The following is a 20,514-nucleotide window of genomic DNA, read 5'->3' as shown; positions in this document are numbered from 1 at the left end:
CTTCCTTCCACTAATCCCGAAAGCATTGGAATATTAAGGAAAGGGTATTTGCCATTAGTCGCTGTCTGTGGCACTACAGGACATGGAGCCTGGATAAACTTTGAAAAAAAAAAGGTTACCTGAAAGCTAATACCTAGGGCTGTTTACTGAAAAGTCATCTGCAGTTTGCCTTTTACAGTTAATGTGAAATCCTTGCCTGAGCTTCAGTTCAGATTGATTTTTTCCCAGAAGAAAAAAGGCTTTATTGTATGTTGGCTGACTAATAAATAAGTTCATTGACTCGCAAATGTCTTTATTGTCCTTTCAGCATTACTGAAACGGTGTATTACTCTATAGGGGATGACAGTGTGGTTGACTTTTAAACAATGGAAGTGGTAGCAAGATTGGCAAGTCTGCATGCTGTCAAACCACCATTTACATTTATTGCTAATTAGCAAAAATGGCATTCTGTCACACTGAATTTTTAATTTTAATGCTGCATTTTAGTGATTGTATTTTACAGCAAGGAACTCTAATAAAGAAATATGAAAATTGTGCCTGTCATAATGATCAACACCATCTGGTGTTGCGGAGATGTTTTCTCTCTCTCTACATTGTAAACAGAAAATACTGGTAACTTTGAGCAACACTGTCAGCCTGCACTGACATCTAGAGGTAAAAATAGTTACTGCACCCATGTGGAAATCCTCTCCCCATACCTAGCCAATAGAGAACCGTGAGCCCTCGCAATTACATGCTATACAAAGTTAACAGTTAACCGTGACCATTTGTCGATACGGCATCCATAAAGAAATTGTTATGAAGCAATGGCCTGTTTTATTTCCAGAATTACCGGTGAACTGAACTGCGCAGGCAATTCTGAGGGGGGAACATCATCTTCGCATCACGGGTAATTCTGCAAATATTAACTTCGCTGCCAGAGACTGTCCACTTAGACATGCACCACAGTAATGTGCCAATCAGCATCGTCTCCAAGGTGCAGAATAACACCCTGGAGGGCTTCATGAGGCGTAGCTGGGCCAAATGACTACCATTTCAAAGCAAATTGCATCACTTAACCCACAGCAAGGTCAATGGGTTTCTGGCGGGATGCTTCGAGGGGCATACACGTTTAAAGGTATAAACAGATGAAGGGTAGGGAGCTTCAGGCAGACAGGTGAACAGTGAGCACGGCCTGGGCAGCTGACTGTAGCGCCGGACCACTGGTTTGCTTCAACCTGCTGCAGATCCCTTCACACTTGTAAGAGGAATGTTGCTCAGCTGTTGGTTTTGCCTTTTGCAAAACCAGATGGGATTCAGATGGGATTATAATGATTGATTGAGCCTCAATCCCTGTCTTTTTATAGCCCTAAATAGTAAAAAAAGGACAAAAAAAAACATTACATTGAGTGTAGTTAATCATATGGCACTCAAGTGCCAGCGCCTGTCCTAAATGGCCTTCGAGCCACCACCAGAGAAAGGCCACTCAATTCAAGTTTTAAATGTTTTTTTACTTTTTTGAAAGACATTTCAATTGTGTAGTATTCAGAGTGTGCAAATAGCTGCTTTTGATGCTATTGTTCTTTGAGCCAGTTCCCCAGTCCATGATTGCCAAAAAATTCTCCTTCAACCCTCCTTCTGCGATCGATTACATCTTGTTTAAGACCACCACAATCCTACAGTCAGTTCTGCAGACACCCAACACTTTTACGGGGCATTCTAGCGAAAATCTGAGAGAGGGAAATGTGTCCCAGAAGGAGCTCCATAAAATGGCAGAGATTCCCTTAATCAAGCGCAACTCCCATTCAACACACAGCTGCACCCATTGTGCTCCACGGGGGGGACCCCTTTGTTAAAAAGATGAGACCATCCCAAAAAACACTGTACCCAGGGGGAAAAGAGAGGTAAACCACATGCTTACAGTCAGGGTGCCACAGAGGGAGGGACAACATCGAGGCATGTCTAAAAACCTCGGAAATTAGAGTGCCATTTTGTCACAGTGAAACTGAGTGAAAATCTGAAAGTGCATGAAAATCACTTTATCTGCCTCGAAAAAAAAAAAAAACTTTCTTGTTATTGTACTCTCTCTGGCCTTTGTTTTCTAAAAGGATGGATAAAATCACAAAAGAACACTTGCCATTTTTGAGTGCTTTCCTCTGTCTCCGTCTTGCATTTATTTATTTATTTTTGTTCGCCAGGACCAGGTACCCTCCCGGAGCTGTTTGTCAGACGCACCTGCCTGGGGCTGTGTTCCTGCTTTCCAATCCCCTCAGTGCCGAGTCTGCCACAGCGCAGGTAAACCTCCTCTGTGCTAGCGTCTGACCTGTAATGCTGCTGAAGCAGGAACGGGACAGTTAACAGGCTTTCCCTCCCAGTATAATGCGTACAGTACTAAGTACCATCACAGCACTGATAACAGTTTTTTCAGTGCTTTTTTATTTTGGAGAAAGCGAAAGACTAATAGACGGATGCCCTTTTCTCAGGGCAGGGTTGTGCAGTTAGATAGGGGAAAAGTTCCACCCACAGTCAGCAGTCACGGACAGGCGGGTGGCTGGTTTCCCCGGTGATGGCCAGGGGGAATTTCGGAGCTCGGGGCAGGCCATTTTTGGATTAGGTGTTCTCCGACTGCACCTGTCAGCGGTTTGCGGCAGCACCGTTTAATCCACCCCCCCACCCCCCCGTCCCCCCCATCCCCCATCCCCCATCCCCCATCCCAGAGGGAGGCGCTAATGACCTTCATCATCACCGCAGCAGGGCCTCCGAAACGTCCGTAACACCCAACCGAAATCTGCTCCCGCATCTCTTCCCCCCTAATCTCCTTTCGGGACGTGGCGGCACGCTCCCCCCCATCGGCTGGGGCTCGTCGATCGTCTCCGTGTCCGGGAGGCGATGGGCCCGTCGAGCAAGAGGCGAAGTGCAATCGAAGCCTTTTTTGAAGGTTATTATCCAGGTCTCGGCGGCTTTCCACGGCCCTTACGAAGTGCGCGGTGGGGGGGGGAGAGATGGGGGAGAGATGGGGGGCAGGAGGAAAATGACAACGGTCAGCCTTGCCGAGTCAGGGCATTAAGAGACGAGCGGGAGAAATGGGTTTGACGCCGGAGACACTTCAGATCTGCGCTAAATGCCATAATGACCGCGGCGGCTACGCTCTCCCTCATCCCGGACAGGAGCCCGTGTCGTCCCAGCGGCTGCCCCGGCGCGCGCGGCGCATTACCGACGCCTCGGCACGGAATCATCTTAAATAGCAGCTTACTCACCGTAAATACCGGCCCGCGTCGGAGCTGGAATAAAAAGCCCGTCGCCGCCGCGCTGCACAGGAACGGCAGGAACGGGGGATGGAGGAAACCGCTTTGCCCAGGGAACGGGGAGGGGGAAAAAACTAAAATAAAGGCTCTATTCGCACCTCATTACACGGCTGGGGTCTACGAGGCGGCTTTAAGCAGCTGAAACGTAGCTTTTTTTTTTTTGCTTTCGCGGCAATTGTTGTCGAAATTGCGAGAGCGTGTCGCCACAATTTCCACTCTTTGGAACCCAATTCGCCGGGCGGCGCTCGCGCACACCAGGCAAGGAAAATGAATTCATTCGGGGTCCAAATATCATTTTTCATGGTGGCGTCGAGGGGGCCTCGGCTGTGCCCCGCCAATTACGCTCTGTGATCCGCCCGGCAACACGGTAAAGAACGTATAGCCGCGGAGGTACTGACAGAGGGTGCCTCAGGCACCGGCCCAGAGCAGCAAGGCAATGTTTCAGGTGATATTTACATAGCCCCAAACCTCAGCAGACGGGCAAAATGGAGTCCTGATAGCTCCCAGCGCAAATTACTGGATTTAAGATAACTTATTAAAATACCCTCCATTGCGGGCCGGGGTATTTGCGCTTCCATTGGTCACACAAGGCGAGGTATTCTTCGAGGGGTGCTTCTCGCCCGCCGAGCCCCGGGTTATTGATTTATGTTCAGACCCGAGAATGACATTACAGACGACTCTCACCAGAACACCGGCGGCTGATTCCGCAAAACCCGGTGGAAGGATGAGTCTTCCGGTTCAACAGTCACGGCTCAGAGGCTAGTCTTCTCAAAGCGTCGCTTCTGAAGCCCCACAGCTGGGGCTGAGTTAGTGAGGTTTTTTTTGTTGTTTGCCGCTGTTTGTATGTATTCACCATTTAGACATCTCAATATGTGGATTGTGTAGCTCTAGCATTGCCTTCTATACGGGAATCCACCATGGAACATAGCACTGAGCATTAAGGAGGGCCCGTGAGGCTATTATGAGCTTCGACATGATGGCTGTTCTTGTGACACAGGAAATAAGGAAGAATTTCCTTTTCACTGTTTTACTAGGCAGATTTATGAACTTACGGCATTGTTAAGCTCAATGTGAAAATAAAATATTCAGTATGCGCTGGTCTCCATGTAGCATAAAATGAAACTGCAATCTGTAACACCAAAGAGGTTAAATGTCCTCTTCAAAAAAGGCCAGGAATTGCATGCTAAACAGTAGTGCATATGACCACTTGCTTTGTGTCCCCAACAAATTCTTACAGAGCATCATATATCAGAACGCATCCCGCACACCGAAAAGTGCATTTCGTTACCACATGTATTTACTAAACCCAATGTTCCATGGTCTATTCAGTCGTCGCTTCCTTTAATCAAATCCCCCCCTTAATTGCTACTTTAATGTTATCAACGCAAATTAAGTGGTAAACAACCCTTAAAAACTGGGTCAACTGGGTGCGTTTCGGCAAAAGAGAGAAGTACCGTGATTTTAAAAATAGCAATATCAACAAACCGTTTTCAGCACCGGCTCCATATTGTCTGTGTGCCGTTAGGAGACATAAAGGCTGGAGTGGACCGCTCTTAATTGGCCTCCCTGCTTGCGTATACCTCACAGACGCGGCATCAAAGGCTTGCGGTGCGGGCCTTGGCGCGCAATTAGCCTGTCTCCACCGCAACCGGGCCTTAGAGGAGCTAACGATGCTCAGGATGTATATTTAAAAAGGAAAACCGGGTAACGCATCATAATTTCATTACCTATTGATCGGTGTGAAATATCAGTTAGCGACAGATGGCATGCTGGGAGATTTGATGATGCACAAGCTTCTTACGGTGTTATCATGAGTTCCATCAACAGAGGGGTCCTGCAGTGCACTGAATTCGGTTTAGTATCTTGTGATATGTACGAGGTTATTGAAAATTTCATATAGAGTAAAACACAGTCTACATCTTCTAGCGAGGGTTAAAAAAAAAAAAATTAGATCTCAGATATTAACTCTGTGTTGCCACTGCTTTAACATTTGTTAAGGCAGTGATGTGTATGTGCACGTGTGCGTGTGTGTGAGTGCATGCATGTAAGCTGTGTATATACTGCATGTTCACATTTTGGTCAAGTTAGATGTCTCTCTTGTTTAGGTGGTCTGAAAAAGTGTTCATCAGTCTTTCAGTCGTCCATGTAAGGTAATGGGATCTGTAGTTTTCTTTTAATTCTACGTCTTAACCGTGGTAACCGAAAATAACAAAAAAAAAAAAATGCTTTCCTGGAAATTAAACACTGCGACCCTTACATGAATGCATGACTTAAATGTACAGGCAGGACCCGTTTCTGGTGTTAACAGAGGTCTTACGCAGGGCGCAAAGCCAGGGCGAGCATCCTGAAAATGAAAGAGCTTGCGTGTCTTTTATAGCAGTCCCCGTTTCAGCAGAAAGTTCTATCATCATTTGTAAATGGCTCCATGGAAAGCCATGTTTTGATTAACCTCTGCAAGATCTTTATTTCGTATTGATTTTTGCCTCTAACCCAATTAAACTTCTTTCACAGAAAATTCTACTCAGCCCTTAAAGAAAGAAAGAGAAAGAGAGAGAGACAAAGAAAGGGAGAGAGGGAGAGAGAGAGAGAGAGAGAGCGAGAGAGAGAGAGAGACGCGGAAGTTCATTGAGGAACAAATCCCTTTATTGTATGCCAGTTGTGATGGAATCCATTATGGTGCACCTGCCGACCCATCAATTCACTTTTGACGACGGCATCCAGCTCTAAACCTATTTGGCAAAAGATTAATTTTATCAAACACAATAACCTGGGAAATAAATGGAAATTAATTCACCATTTTAATATTGCGCCTGTCACATCCGTGTGCTTGAAATACGTAATTACCTGATTCCTCCAGTCACTTGCCTCCTGAAAAAAAGCTCCTGAATCGCAGCCTGCATCCTGCGGCAGTCTGTTGCAGGGAGGCAGACAAAAGGGAGCGGAAGGCTCAGGCTGACTGCGAACCAATTATTAGGGTGGAAAGACAATCAGGTCTTTTGGCAAGGCCAAGCATTCTAAAGGCTTTATGCAATTAGTTTTTTTTTTGTTTTTTTTTTTGTCACAATTCATGCGCAAATTATGCAAGGAGAAACGTCTGAAAAACATTCCTTTTCCCGCCAGCCCAAGTCCGATGATTACAGCGTAACGTACCCTCGTTGGGCACAATCTTCAGGGACGGCAGTAAGGGACGCACTACATATTCATAAACCTGTTTATGATTAATGTCACTAGCTTCCATAGTTTAACAAAGGCCTGCACTTCAGCTTTGTAATACAAAGAACCTGAACTTAGTGCCCATGATTCAAAAAATATTTATAAATGAAATATACGCCAGTTTTTTTTTCTCCATTATTTCCAATGTGAATAGCTTCTCAGTGATGGTGCCTGTTTTTAATTAAAATTTCAACACATACAGTCCTCCTTATTTGATGAAGGCCACAAAGTGACCTTATGTGAAATTAATTATGTTTTTGTGTTTTTGTGTCACCTTAACTCGTGTTATCCTAACGTCTCTACTTGCGACTGGCTAATGAGTAACAAATGTTCCAGAATTATGAAGGCAAAAATGATCCGTTGAATATTTTCATGAAATATCATTTCCGTCTTGAGAATTTTTTCTCAATCCCAGAAAACTGAAAAGGGATCCATCTGGGAGCCTCAAAGTGTATCCCTTACATCCTGTTCAGATAAAGATGTAAAAAAAAACAATGTTTAATGGAGAGATTGTAGTGCTTTCTGATAACATTATTCTCATTAACTGCAACACGTGCTTGAAGGAGAACACTTCCGATACACCTGAGACAAAACTCATAGTTCTGTAAATCAAATAATTCCCATTCCTTAATAAAGTTACTCAATGTTCTGTACCATTGGGTCCTGTTTAATATCTCATCTCTACAGACCACTGTTAAAAGTGTGAAGCATATACTCCAGGTGAGAAAAGAGCCACTTGTGTACTTTGTCTCCTATTGGTCAATTGCTTTGGTAACTGTGAAGGTGATTTATTTGAGTCATTTAAGCTTGTAAGTGGCAAAAAGACTTGATGAAGTCAAGTGCATGTAACTTTATGTTATATTCACAGCAGTTTAAAAGAAAATATCTCAGTAAACACTTGAGGAACTGAAGCTTGTTTATGATTTTGTCCTTGTGACTGAAGTCTTTTTAAGGCCACACTGGATGGCTATATGGCAGAGCGCGCACATTTGTCTCTGTTCATAGCCAATGGGGAGGTACGAAAGGATTGGAGTGAAGCCTGTTTCCGTAGTCTCAGATTCCAAGCTATTTCCCTGTGTCACAGCGCCACCCTGTGGTCTTTTTCGCAATACCGCAAGAAAGCCATTTTTGTGAATAAAATGACATTCCTGACGCCTTCATCGATGCCACTTGCAAGCTAGTAAAAGGCATGCAGTGGCAAACTAATAACAACTAATGTGAATATGAATATAGCAGTTCCTGTGCAAATTACAACTTCAGCAATTAGGTTCTGTATCAATTGAGGGGAAATACATAACTGATCACATTTGCATGATTTTAGTTAGAGATTATTTGAAGGTATGGAAGAAATATATCACTGTGTTCCTTGTAAAACTGTTGTTATTTTGTGCAGTTTTGATAATATTGACATATTTCTTATATCTTAAGCAGATCTTTAACAGGCACTTCTAATGCAAAAGAGGAATGTATTACAGCATACAGTATAGTTAGAAAAAAGCAACATTAAATAAAATAATAAAACAAAAGGGGCCTTCTGGGATATGTGAACAGCTTGTTTGCTCCTTTGTTTTGAAGAAAGAATGTCATAAATATCTGTTCCAAAAGACACACAGCCAGGAAACTGTTATGAATATTGAAAATAAATATGTATATGAACTGCCAAATAAATACGTCTGATTCAGGTTGTGGAGAGGGAGACCAGGCATAACATAATCAGACACAGAACTTTTTTGGTATACCTGCATGTTTGCATTAACCAATACACCAGTATGCTTCGCTACACTTAATGTGCTGTTGCTAAGGAAGGTTTGAGGTTCATGCTGCTAGTAGTAGGGCTCAGCTGGAAATACATAAAATTCAATGGGTCAGAATCAAGGTGGGTGGGTAGGTCAATCAATATAAACAAAGCAGCCAACCCATCTAGAACCTTTACATTTAAGTCAATAGAAAATGTCACATAATTAGGTAATGCTGAGTAGATGGAATATGAAGTAATAAATTAGTGTTGAAACGACTCTCATAAAACTTACCCGTCTCTGATTGCCAACTTGCTTCCTGTCAATATACATACTCCAATCAAACAATACCTGTAATTATTATGAAGTGAAATTTCAGCAATCAGTCCTTTTGACCCCTTATTATCCAATTTACATTCAATCCTCACGTACATACTCATGTCAGTACTTACATTATGCTATTACATAACCTACTGGTTAGCCATATTCTTGAAAGAAGAAGCCAGATAAGTATCTCCTTTAATGAGAATTTGGCCTCTTCATTTTGATGGAACACTGTTTGTTGACAAGGGGCTCATAAATATGGTGGTTTCTCTCACACGTCCATTGTCAGCCTGTACCTTATCGTTTAGAATGAGCAGAAAACCCAAAAACTGAGAGGAGCAAAGGGTTTTTATTGGATAATTGAACTTACAGAACTTTTATTGAACTTACAGCATTTAAGTGCGCTCATATGGCAGTGCCCAGGGACTGTTTGTGGTGGAGGTAATTAGCATCCAATTTGTTGGGGAGGAAATCTCTCTCGCACTAGCGTATTCAAAGGAATGAATGTGGGAAGGGATGCAGCTGGATAAAAAGGGAATACCTGTCTAGCACCTGACAGCCTTTTCACAGGCTTTGTGTAATTGTAAGTGAATATTTCATAAAGCAGGGGGGACGTACTGCTCCTCGGTCTCAGACGCATGTCCTGCTCCCTGTCCCCATTACAAAACAAATTTAAGCCTAAATGGTCCCCAAGGCACTTTAAGCCAGGCTTTTTCCTTATCACAAATGTATGGGGCTTCATCTAATAATGATGTGTTTGAGCGAACAGGGATGAATTATACATGGCTACCCTTCTATATTTTTCGACCATCGATTCAGAGCTGTCAATCACGAGGGACAATAAAGTGACAGACTCAGGGTCAGTTAGGAAAGAGGACCAAAGGGTCAGCGTCACTCTGGGGGAAACTTACCCCCATAGCATACAATTCCCAAATTTAAACACACACACACACACGTGCAGAAATGCACAAAGAAGCTCCATACTTTATGCACACACAATAGAATATTAAATTATGAGTTCAAAACAAAGTTTTCCTCAAATTAAAATGAATGAACAGCAAGAACAGTGGCATCAGCCTTGAAGAAATGCTATCATATCGCACCTCCCCCACAGAGGCATCTGGCTCTAATTACAGGTAACAGAAAAGAGTGTGGAGCGCAAAATCTCTCATTTGCTCACTCCTAAAAATGAAAAATGAGGAAAGCTTGCAAGGTTATCATTTTCACTCAAACACAAATGTAGCAGGAAAAATAGTAAGAAAAAAAATAATATGCACACACACAAAATCATTTTTCCACCTACCGAGCAGTTTGGAAAGGTTTTCGTGTGTTGCAGTCTATTGTGCCATAAAATGTTTTCATGGTGTGACAAAAAAAAAAAAAAGTTTTATTTATTTATTTTTTATCATCAGTTGAAACTGCAGGTTTTTTCCATCACAGTTTTATTTTGCTGCCCAGAGGGTCTTGTGACTGTATTTCAGCAACAGTTCATTGGATATCCTGGCCACAAATCAAATAGCAATGAAAGCACTTACACATAATGTGTGTCTTCTGTGCTGTGCTCTGGCAAAATTTCATCGCTATATAAAAAACATCAGAGTGGCTGTTTTAAGGTAGAGAGTTTTTACAAGACAATGACTGAAATTACACTGGTTTAAAAAAAAAATAAATAAAAATAAATGTTAGAGACTGTATGTAAAAGATTAGGCCATGGCTGGTGTGAAATGCAGGTTTTTGTTCTGGCCCAACACTAAGACAGCTTATTTTACTCATCAAGTTCTTGATTGAAGACCATGATTAGTTAATTAGTTGAATCAGGTGTTATAGTGCTGGGCTAAAACAAAAACTTGCATCTACACCTGATAAAATGGGATATGCCTGGGTGAGACTGTAATAAATAATGCATTAAAAACTATTGTTCATGCTATTACTTTTGCACAAAAATTGTCATGGTATTGTATACTAAACAATTTTTCATCATCATGGGTAAATAAATTTGGCACTGTGCGCCACACATAGATATGATTTTGTATCTGAGGCATATTTAGGCTCTTCAAGTCAGTCTCGCTGTCTGGGGTTTTGGTAACTGTTTCTCTTTCACCACTAGGTGGCAGACCTTTCATTTGCTAAACGTGGCCTACAGAAGCCAGTCCAGATTACATCCTAGAGTACAGGACAGCTCCAGATAGACCTCAGCTCACAATTATCGATCATAAGATATCACGGTTATCAAGGTTATTCTCCAGAAAAACAAACCAGGAGCTTGTCTATGGCACTGGAAGCTGAGTATTCTCCTACCAATCAAATGCAGTAGGAAACACTATTTCCACTAGCAATGGGTTCATTACACTAGTAAGCTCCATGGCATACATAATGCATGTATTTCATTTCAATATGGTAAAAACACATACCGACGGTATATATCATTCAGTCTTCCTCCCACAGCTGCAAATTGTGTTTCTATGACTGCGCAAAAGGAAATTGTAGGTGATGATTACCAGAAATATGCACACATTTCCTGTCCATTATAAGTGAAAAATGATGCCATATGCCCATTTGTCTTCTAACGACATCCCAGGCAATTACCTTGGCTTTCCTTCTTTGGTATCTGGACACGGAATTGTCAATAGCACAGCGTTGCCATGGTAAACAAATCACAGGTGATTAACGGCCAGTAAGAGCTGGAAAAAGGGGGTACATTGATTCCAGAGCTCTGAATTAATATTACATGGGATAGATGGCTCTATTGACTCTGTGTGAGTACCAGGATATGCAGCAATATTGACCTGGACTGTAACGGGCTTTGGCAGAACACGTGTCTCTTTCCTGGGTGGGTGATACTGGCTAGAGTTCGAACGGGGTCAGTACATCAGCTGGCATGTGCGATCTGATCTCCTGGGCGACTCTGGCACCATTGGCCAACGCACACTGAGCAGTGACACCGGTATGTTTTCTCACCCTCTGTCCTCTGCGCTTTAAGGTCCACAGAGTCCAAAGCATGTTCTTATTCTTATCGTGTTAAACACGAAACGTGCACAAAAACACGTGTTTAGTGTGCAAAGAGAGGAGGAGAGCTCTTCCTCCATGTGAATGTCAAAGATATATATATATATCTCTTTATTTTACAAGGTGGGTCAACTGAGAACTTCTTTACTGCAGCGATGAGCCGGGAAATACAAGTAGGTAGGAATGCTAGAGATAGTGTAGCCAATCAGTCCTATGTGGGAGATAGGTATGTGACCATGTTCAGTGAGGCAGTTTTTTGTGGGAATTTGACCAGAACACAGGGGCCACAGAATTTTCATTGTCCAAAGCAAGTCGATTTCTCGACTTATTTGGAAGACAGGTGCAAGCTGATGTTCCCATACCCGTCGTTACCTTTGCTATCCTGAAACAGGACAAGGTCAGCACTGCTAGGGGACACAGAGCTGGGGTGCACAGTGCAGCCTCGAAACTGCGTCCGCCAGGCACAGGCTGATGCTCTCGGCCAATCAGAAGTGAGAACAGAAGCAGCCTCAGAATGTGGGTCTGTGAATGCACTACACAGGAGACATTATAATGAAGGCTGGCCTACTTATCTCTAGAGCAACTTCGGACATTTTTCTTGCCTCAAACTTCCTGTGCAGTGCAACTTTCTTTAACCTCGGTAATAACATGCTTTTCACCCTGCTCGATTCTTTTAGAAGGGTAGCTTTGGTGTTGCCTTCATTAAAACCTGAATAATCCCGAAGAACAAAGCAGAAAATGCTCAGAAAAGAACTAGTGCAGATTTCAGAATCTACCCATGTTTTCAGATTTCAGAATCTACACGTTTTATTTTGTGTTTTATGGTGTTTTACATTGAGTGACTGAATAATTTCATCAATGTCAAGATTTAGCAAATAGTTGATCATCTGCACATTAAAAATTGTGATTAAGTGGAGAAATGAAAAAAGTCCTTAATTCCTACACAGGTAATGTGGGCGTGGCTGATAGGATTCCACAGGGAATGTGAGAGTTGGTGATTGGATTCCACAGGGATTGTGAACATGGGTGACTGGATTCCACAGGGAATGTGGACCTGGCTGGCTGGATTCCACAGGGAATGCAAGAATGGCTGACAGGATTCCACAGGGAATGTGGGCGTGGCTGACTGGATTCCACAAGGGATCTGGACATGGTTGACTGGAATTCACAGGAAATGTGAGAGTGACTCACTGGATTCCACAGGGAATCTTGACATGCAGTCTGGATCACTTCCTCTGGTTCATCCATTGCACTCACCTCTACCTTCATGTGTAGCTCAGACCACTCATCTAGCTGGATTTCTCATGCCATGCTTTTCTCCACGCAAAGCAATCGGGCTGAAGAGTGGATGAAAAATCTAACCAGCCCATCCACAGAGATATGAAATAGCAGAGCAAGGGTCGATGACATTTCAGATCAGTCAGTTAAGGATATAAATTGAAATTCACTTCATTAATTGAAGAAAAATAGAATATAATCAGCATTTTTAATACATTAATTTCATTTTAAATCATTCTCCGAACTGACTCAATTGAAATGAAATTGACCCCAACCCTGAAAAATGAAAAGTTCCATTCCTGCAGTTCCACATTGACATAGAAGTCTGCAGGAACCTATTAATCTACTGCAACTTTGCCATCTATTCAGAAACACCCAGGCAGTTCTGCTGCAGTGAAAGTGACAATGATAGAGACACAGGCAGGTATGTTTAAAATGACAAATTTATTTATGTTTTATTTGCAGCGCACAGAAAAACATAAAACATTGTTTATCACCTGTCTGTTGCCTGGTGCTAGGTTTGGTCACTAGTCTGTGCTCATGTCATCCGTGTCACTTCGGTGCTACGTGCTGGTCGCAGATGGAGCTGGCCTTTTCTTTTCCGTTGAAGTAAACAACCAAATCACACTGTTTCAGTCCCCTTTCAATCTGCATTTTACATGTGACACATATGCGTATCCAGTAAGAGGAATGGTAATGGTCATCATTATTGCAAATGACATTGCTGCTCCATAACGTGTTGATTATGGGCTGTCTGTGCCACTAGATGCTGTTTGCTGAGATCTAGAACGGTCTTTCAAACTAAAATTTCTCTCACGCGCAGATTTCCTGACACGGTTTCATTTGTCCAGTTTACCCAATTTCAGAGAACCGCCCACTCACTTACCCCACATACCAGGTTGCAGAAGGGCACACAGATCACACAGATTGCATTCAGGCATTAAATCTTCATTTAATGGGAAACGAAAGCAACATTGCACCGCTACAGATCCAAAAGGTCTCTTTATTCAATGTCAGTGTTTTATTAGATCTTGACAAAGTCAATACTTTTCTCCAATACAATTTGTCTCAAGAATTTAATTGTAGACTGTTCCCTGTATTACAAATTGCAATTCCCCAAAATCATTTTTTTATTGGTACAGAACAACAAGCACATTTCTTTTCCAAATTTGGACAGAAGAACATGAGTTTAGACAGTAACACCATATGGAACCAGGTATTTGGCCTTGTCTTATAGCCCATGTTCAAATGTTGCCAATCCTATGTTTCTATCCACTGACTCACATATTTTATTTCCCAAAATTACACAAGATTTCACCTGTTCAATAAAACGAATGTACTGAGCACAGACCAAAATGTTCCCTTCTTGTGAACTCAAAAAGAAAATGATGTAAGTTTTTTATATTCCATTAAAAATAAGATTAAAGATCAGAGGGATAGCATTGATGGGAGGATTACACTGTTTTATGAGTGCTCTCTCTGCTTCTTGTCCCTATGTCTCTGTGAGCGATATGCTGGGCAAAATCCCTCTTTGATTTATTGCTGTCGAGAGGACGCCTGTTGATTGCTGCTGTCTGGCCCACTGTTAAACAATGTGCCCTTGGAAAAGGGAATTAATATCTCAAGGGTCTTTTCTAATCCTTTGGCACAAGAATTATGAAGGAGACGCACAAAGATAAATAAATAAATAGGCAAGTAAATAAATAAATAACAAAGTTAAGTGGCTGCAATAGCTTCCATATGCCTGGTACTCACAGTTTCCCCGGCAGTCCCATCACTTGCACTGCCATTGGGGCCACATAGGCCTAGGTGCATGTGTGTGCATCCATGATTGTGTGTGTGTGTGTGTGTGTGTGTTTTATGCGTCCATGAATATGTGTGTGTGTCCGTGTGTGCGCATCCATGAATGTGAATGCTTCCATGTGTGTGTGTGTGTGTGTGTGTGTGTGTGCACGCGATCTATGATGTGTATGTAGATGCTTCCATGTGTGTGTGTGTGTGTGTCCGTCCATGTGTGCATCCATGTGTGTGTGTGTGTTGTGGGTGTGCATGCTTGCATACTTCTATGTGTGAGAATGTAAGACTTTGAATGTTATTCTCCCTCCTCTGCCAAGCTGGTCTTGGCAGTGTTATCATCCCAAGTGATTGCCCAGGTGTAACAAAGGTTAAACAAAGACCTGTGCTTCAGGTTGTCTGTGAAAATGGGAGCATTTCCAAAGCACAACACTAAATTCTGGAGCCAAACATGGGCTCAACACCCACTGGCTTAGAGAACGAACGAACACTGGGTGGGAGTCTTAAACAATCAAATACCATGAAGTGGAATAAGGGACTGAATCGCTAAAACAATGCACTCTGCTCTGTACCGGCAAATCATTTTCCCATTTTCATTTTCTCATTTATTGATGGATAATTTTTAAAGGTTTCAAGCATTTGAAGCATGGAAACTGAGAACGGTGGTATGTACCCCTCCCCAAACATGACTTCTCTTTTTGCAATATCTGTTGTTTTCTCACAGGTGGAATAGTCATTCTGACAGTGAACATAATATCATGCCTCCACTGCCTTCATCAAAACTGCTTGTGATTAAGTTTTTTTGTACAAGTAACCTGCTTTGTGATATTGATTATAAGTTGTTAAATGGACCTGAATAGCAGTTTTACTGCAGGGCCTTTTGAGTCCAGCGTCTGAGCTCCCTTCAGTACACACACAAATCCCATAGTAGCCTCTCCTTTATTAACCGAGCTCTCGAACCCGCCTCAGCCCACATAATCCCAGCATGCCAGGCATCAGTCTGGCCCCTGTTCTACACAAACCGCAAAAATCCTGAAGATAAACGGTTCTACGGGGATACAGCGCGGTATGAAACCTGACAATCGATGCTGCTGTTTTCTAATAATTTCCCCCGTGGACATAATTGCACGGGCATGCATCACATGAGCGCCAAATTCCTCTGAGCACTTTAAACTTTAACTTCTCCTCGGAAACGGATCAGAGTAATCTGTTCCAGTACCAATTGTACAACAGCTAATGCGATCATTTGCAAAATTACAAAGAAATTATGGTAATCGCCATGGCAACATCTCCACTTGTGCTGGAAGCAGGTCTCATTTGATCCATTGCTGCTATTCCATCACACGGTGCATTCCTGAGCAGGAAAAAAAGCTTCCACACCAAGGACTGCAATACCAGGTATGGCAAGAAAAACATATTTTCTCTTTATAACAACAGAACGAGACTAGCCATCGCATAATAACTCCTGGTCATTACTATTTGATGGGGCTGGGGGGTGGGGGGGCTTGGGTCAATTTCTGAGGGCAAAACTCAGCAGAAACCTTTACACTACCATCCCATAAAGCACCGCAGCAGCGAGCTCTCCTGGAGCACCTCTCCGGGCCGTTCGTTTTTCAGAAGCAATGATTGCGGAGCTTAAAGAGACAGTACCTAAGCCCAGAACTGTTTCGATCCCCCCTCCCATTGCTACAAAACCCCCCCACTGCGCTTCATTTACGGCAGTCCTTTAATGACAGCATGCTGGCCACCTGGGGGCCGGCCGGGGTAAAGCGCTGAGCGGGTACTTTTAAGCCAGGGTGACGCTGCTGGGTCTCTAATGCATTCCAAGGGGATTGTTGATTTGGCAGTTTTTTTTTTTTCAAGGATAAACATCTTTAACATGAATATAATTCCCCGCCCCCCAGCCCCCCATCCACAAGGACTCACTCCAGTGCAATACATTAGAGTAAAAACAAAAACAAGATGCTGAACTGGTAAACTCGTAACCTTCAATTTGTGCTTCATAATCATTTTTAGGCACCCGTTTTCAGCTCAGAAATAAGGTTTTAAACTGTTAAAAGAAACTTTCAGTCAAACCTTTAGCGATATAGATAATTTATGACATAAATTATGACTTAAAAAATAATAGTTTTCCAAACTCTATGCTGCTTAACAAGTGATTGAAACTATACAATTAAAATAGACATAATTAAAAGAACCATTGATTGCTTTTGCAGAGCAGCAAAAATACACCTGATTCCATGAGTACCATAGTTTAGCCACGTCCCGCATAGGGCTTGGGGGATTATACATTGTTATATATTTATACTACACGGCAGTATGCGTGTGCGTATATATATCTGCTTGTGTTTATGTGTGTGTGTGTGTATGCATATATGTGTGGGGATGTGTGTGTTTAAACATTTTCTCATACCAGACGTGCCTTTTATTCTCTCATATACATGACAAACAACATGGACCTTCCATATAATCAGTCAATCTTCCTGTTAAGACAGTCTTCCTGCAGGCCATTATATGAGACAGCACACATATTATATTTAACTGCCACCGTTTAAAAGCTGGGATTCTCAGCAATTTTCCCAGCTGCACACACAGTATGTCGCTGCTCACAATTGCATGCTTGGGCAAAAAACTGGAGATAAGACACAGAGCGATATACAAACAGGGGTCAGGTGGACAGGGGAGTGTGTGCACAGCATGTGCGAGGAAATGATTTGCATTCAGGAATGAAAGCAATATTTTTTAAAATTTTTGGTGAGCCATGTTATAGCATAAGGAGTAACTGGAAGAAGAAAAAATAGTAATGGAGGGTACTGGTTTTAATTCAATAAATGAAAGTTTAGCCTAGGGGGTAAATTCCTGTTTCCCCACCCCCTTCAGCACATACACATTTCTAAATGATGTCAGTCTTGCCTCAAGGCCTATGATAAAGACCAATTACACCAATTATGCAACTGGGGAGAGACAGAAAAAGCATGTTTATTTGATAATAATCCTGACCTTGAACCTTTTTTTTCTGCATGATTAACAAGGATGCAAATTAAAATAAACAAATCAGAAGCAGCAACACAGTCAAGGTGGGCTCATATCTGAGAACAGGACGTGCTCATATTTGGCTGCTGCTCCAATTTATGTAGTTATTTATTTAATTTCTTTTTTTTGCTGTGCAAATCTATGAGCCGACGGAAAGTGAGTTAAATATATGCTACAGCGTCTAACTGAGGCACAGACAAAATTAGATCGGGTCTTCCTGCAAATGGTGTCAGACAGAATTGTTCAGTTCTGGTCCATTATCCATTCAACAGACAGACATCTACTTCCCTTACAAATAGTGAATCAGTCACACATGCATCAACCAATACATCATCAAAAAAATGAAGTTTACTTGTACAGTCAACTCATGTCTGGCATAATTCAACAGCAAAGCTTTGAATTATTTGAGATTATTTATGTTCCACGGTATAAATAGAGGGAGTGACTCACTGTACACAGAAGCAGGCTGAATTACAGTTCACGTACTGCTGTCTGCTGAGAGAATCTACAGTCAAATAAACACATAAATCCTGTTGTAAATATATGCTAACTTCATTAGTACATCCCAAAAGAGGAATCGCAAAGCCGCGCGGGTTTCACAGATGAGCGCACAGCACGGAGTACAGTTGTTTACCGTTAAAAATTAAGTACAGTCCGCGAATATGAAAAAAATTAAAATGTTGCTACGTGCAGGGGGTGCAGAATGACAGATCGGTGGAGTCTTTTGTAAAGAAATGCTGCCTCGGCAGTAACACTGAAATACGGCTCTTGCCATAATGAACTGCTCTCTATCATGTCGGAAAGCGTATACATCTGATCTGATGCACTGACCGCAATTCGGCTGGACTGATGAGGCGGAAAGCTGAGGCATATATAGGCAGTATAAAAGTGGAGAAAAAGTAATTGGTGATATTAGATAAATGAAAAAAAAACTTTCCAATCTCACTGAGGCTCTATTCCGCCCCCAGATGCGAGGGGACATCATACGGAGACGTATACCACCCTAGAATTGGCGACTCTGTTAAAAGAGCACGCCCGCCCGAATGATCTTTCGGCTGCCGCTTGACACGTTCACGCCACGGTCCCTCAGCACATCCGCGCGACAACGTAACTCTGACTCACACAGTCAACGGGTAACATCTCTCACATGTGGATAAGGCCACTTTGCATGTTGCACGCTGTGCACAACATCGCACGCGTAGACCGCCCCCGGACGCACGAGAGACCGACCGAGCTGCGTGTAGATTCCAGACCGCACGCTGGCATGAAGTTAAGCCCGTCAGAGAAAAGAGAGCAGCTTTACTTGTTCTACACCACAGTACTACTTCACTGGCCGGGCCTAATTTCCTTTAATGGACTTTCAAAAAAAAAAAAAACAGGTGTTCCTGTCTGAATTCAAAGCCAGATCTAGAAAGTAAAAACCCAGCCCATTTTGAAAAATCGCAGCTCTCTGTGGCGTGGGAGCTAACCATGTGACATCAGAAGGGTGCCGCAGGCTTCGCGCTTAGCAGCTTTGTTGATTGCGCCGACACCCACGTCGTCCCTCTCCGACGGAGCCGATAACCGTTATCATTCACACGTGAGGAATATTACATGCTGTTCTCGGATGGTCACGTGGCTAGCCGACTGGAGAACCGGGGGCTCCAGTCCTCTGGCCCTTAACAGCAGGGAGAATGAGGCTGTCTGAGCCTGAGAGCTCCATTTGAATCTCAGGCACACATGCACAGCGTGCATCCATCCATCCATTACCTATAGCCGCTTATCCTGGGGAGGGAGGCGGGGGGTGCTGAAGCCTGTCCCAGCATGCACTGGGTGAGAGGCAGGAATACACCCTGGAGAGGCCGCCAATCTATTGCAGGGCACACACACCGTTCACTCACCATTCACTCATACCTATGGCCAATTTAGAGCCTCCGATTTGCCTAGCTGCATGTTTTTGGACTGTGGGAGGAAACTGGAGTATCTGGAGGAAATCCACGAGGACACGGGGAGAACATGCAAACCCCACACAGGAAGGCCCGGGCTGTATTCAAACCCAGTGAGGCGGCAGCGCTACCCACTGCACCACCGTGCCACCCTCACAGCATGTATGAAGAATTTAAGTGCCCCACAATCCATTTCAGTCTTATAACATAGACTACCCATGAGGGTTTGCTCTCATGTGACATCTTCAGCTTTGTACCTTCCTCAGCTCTTTAGCAGTTTCATACATTTCGCAAGAAAATTCATACATTTCTATTGTAAGTCTAGAATGCAAGCAAGGCACATCCTCACATTTCAGTAATACAGAAAAGCTAATTTAAATGCATTTCATGCAGCTCGCTAGAACTTCTACCTGGATATAACCATGGCAATGTAAAATGAAAAAAAAAGAAACACAAATACATTCAGATGATGCGCATCTGTTCCACAGCTGCCTAATGAGAAAGGAATAAATGAGCGGGGTGATGGACAGGTGTTTGACAAGGGGACGGCAGCGGCCGGTCCGGGCAGACCGGCATCCGGCCGCACGCAGCACAGCTCTGGGACTGAAAGCGCCAGCTGGCCATTGTAATTACACGGCCATAAAGGAATCATCACAACTATTTCACCGTGTGCTAAACATGTTGCCCGCGGTTACGGCTGACCGGCATGCAAATCAGGGAACGGGGTGTCCATGGCAAAAAAAAGTGTCAGTCTTGCACAATGTCTCCTAAGTGCCTCTTCATCCATATTCAGGAGCTGAACAACATGGATGTGTTTCCGTCTGCTTGGCCCGGTAAAGTAAAACATGCAGTAAATATGCAGGGCGCTGGTATTCACTTCCACTGCTGCAGTGCCTTAGAATATTGGGCAGTGACCTCGAT

The sequence above is a fragment of the Anguilla rostrata genome, chromosome 3 (genome assembly GCF_018555375.3).
Source record: "Anguilla rostrata isolate EN2019 chromosome 3, ASM1855537v3, whole genome shotgun sequence".
In the NCBI taxonomy this organism is placed as follows: domain Eukaryota; kingdom Metazoa; phylum Chordata; class Actinopteri; order Anguilliformes; family Anguillidae; genus Anguilla; species Anguilla rostrata.
Note: the sequence above shows the minus strand (reverse complement) of the source record.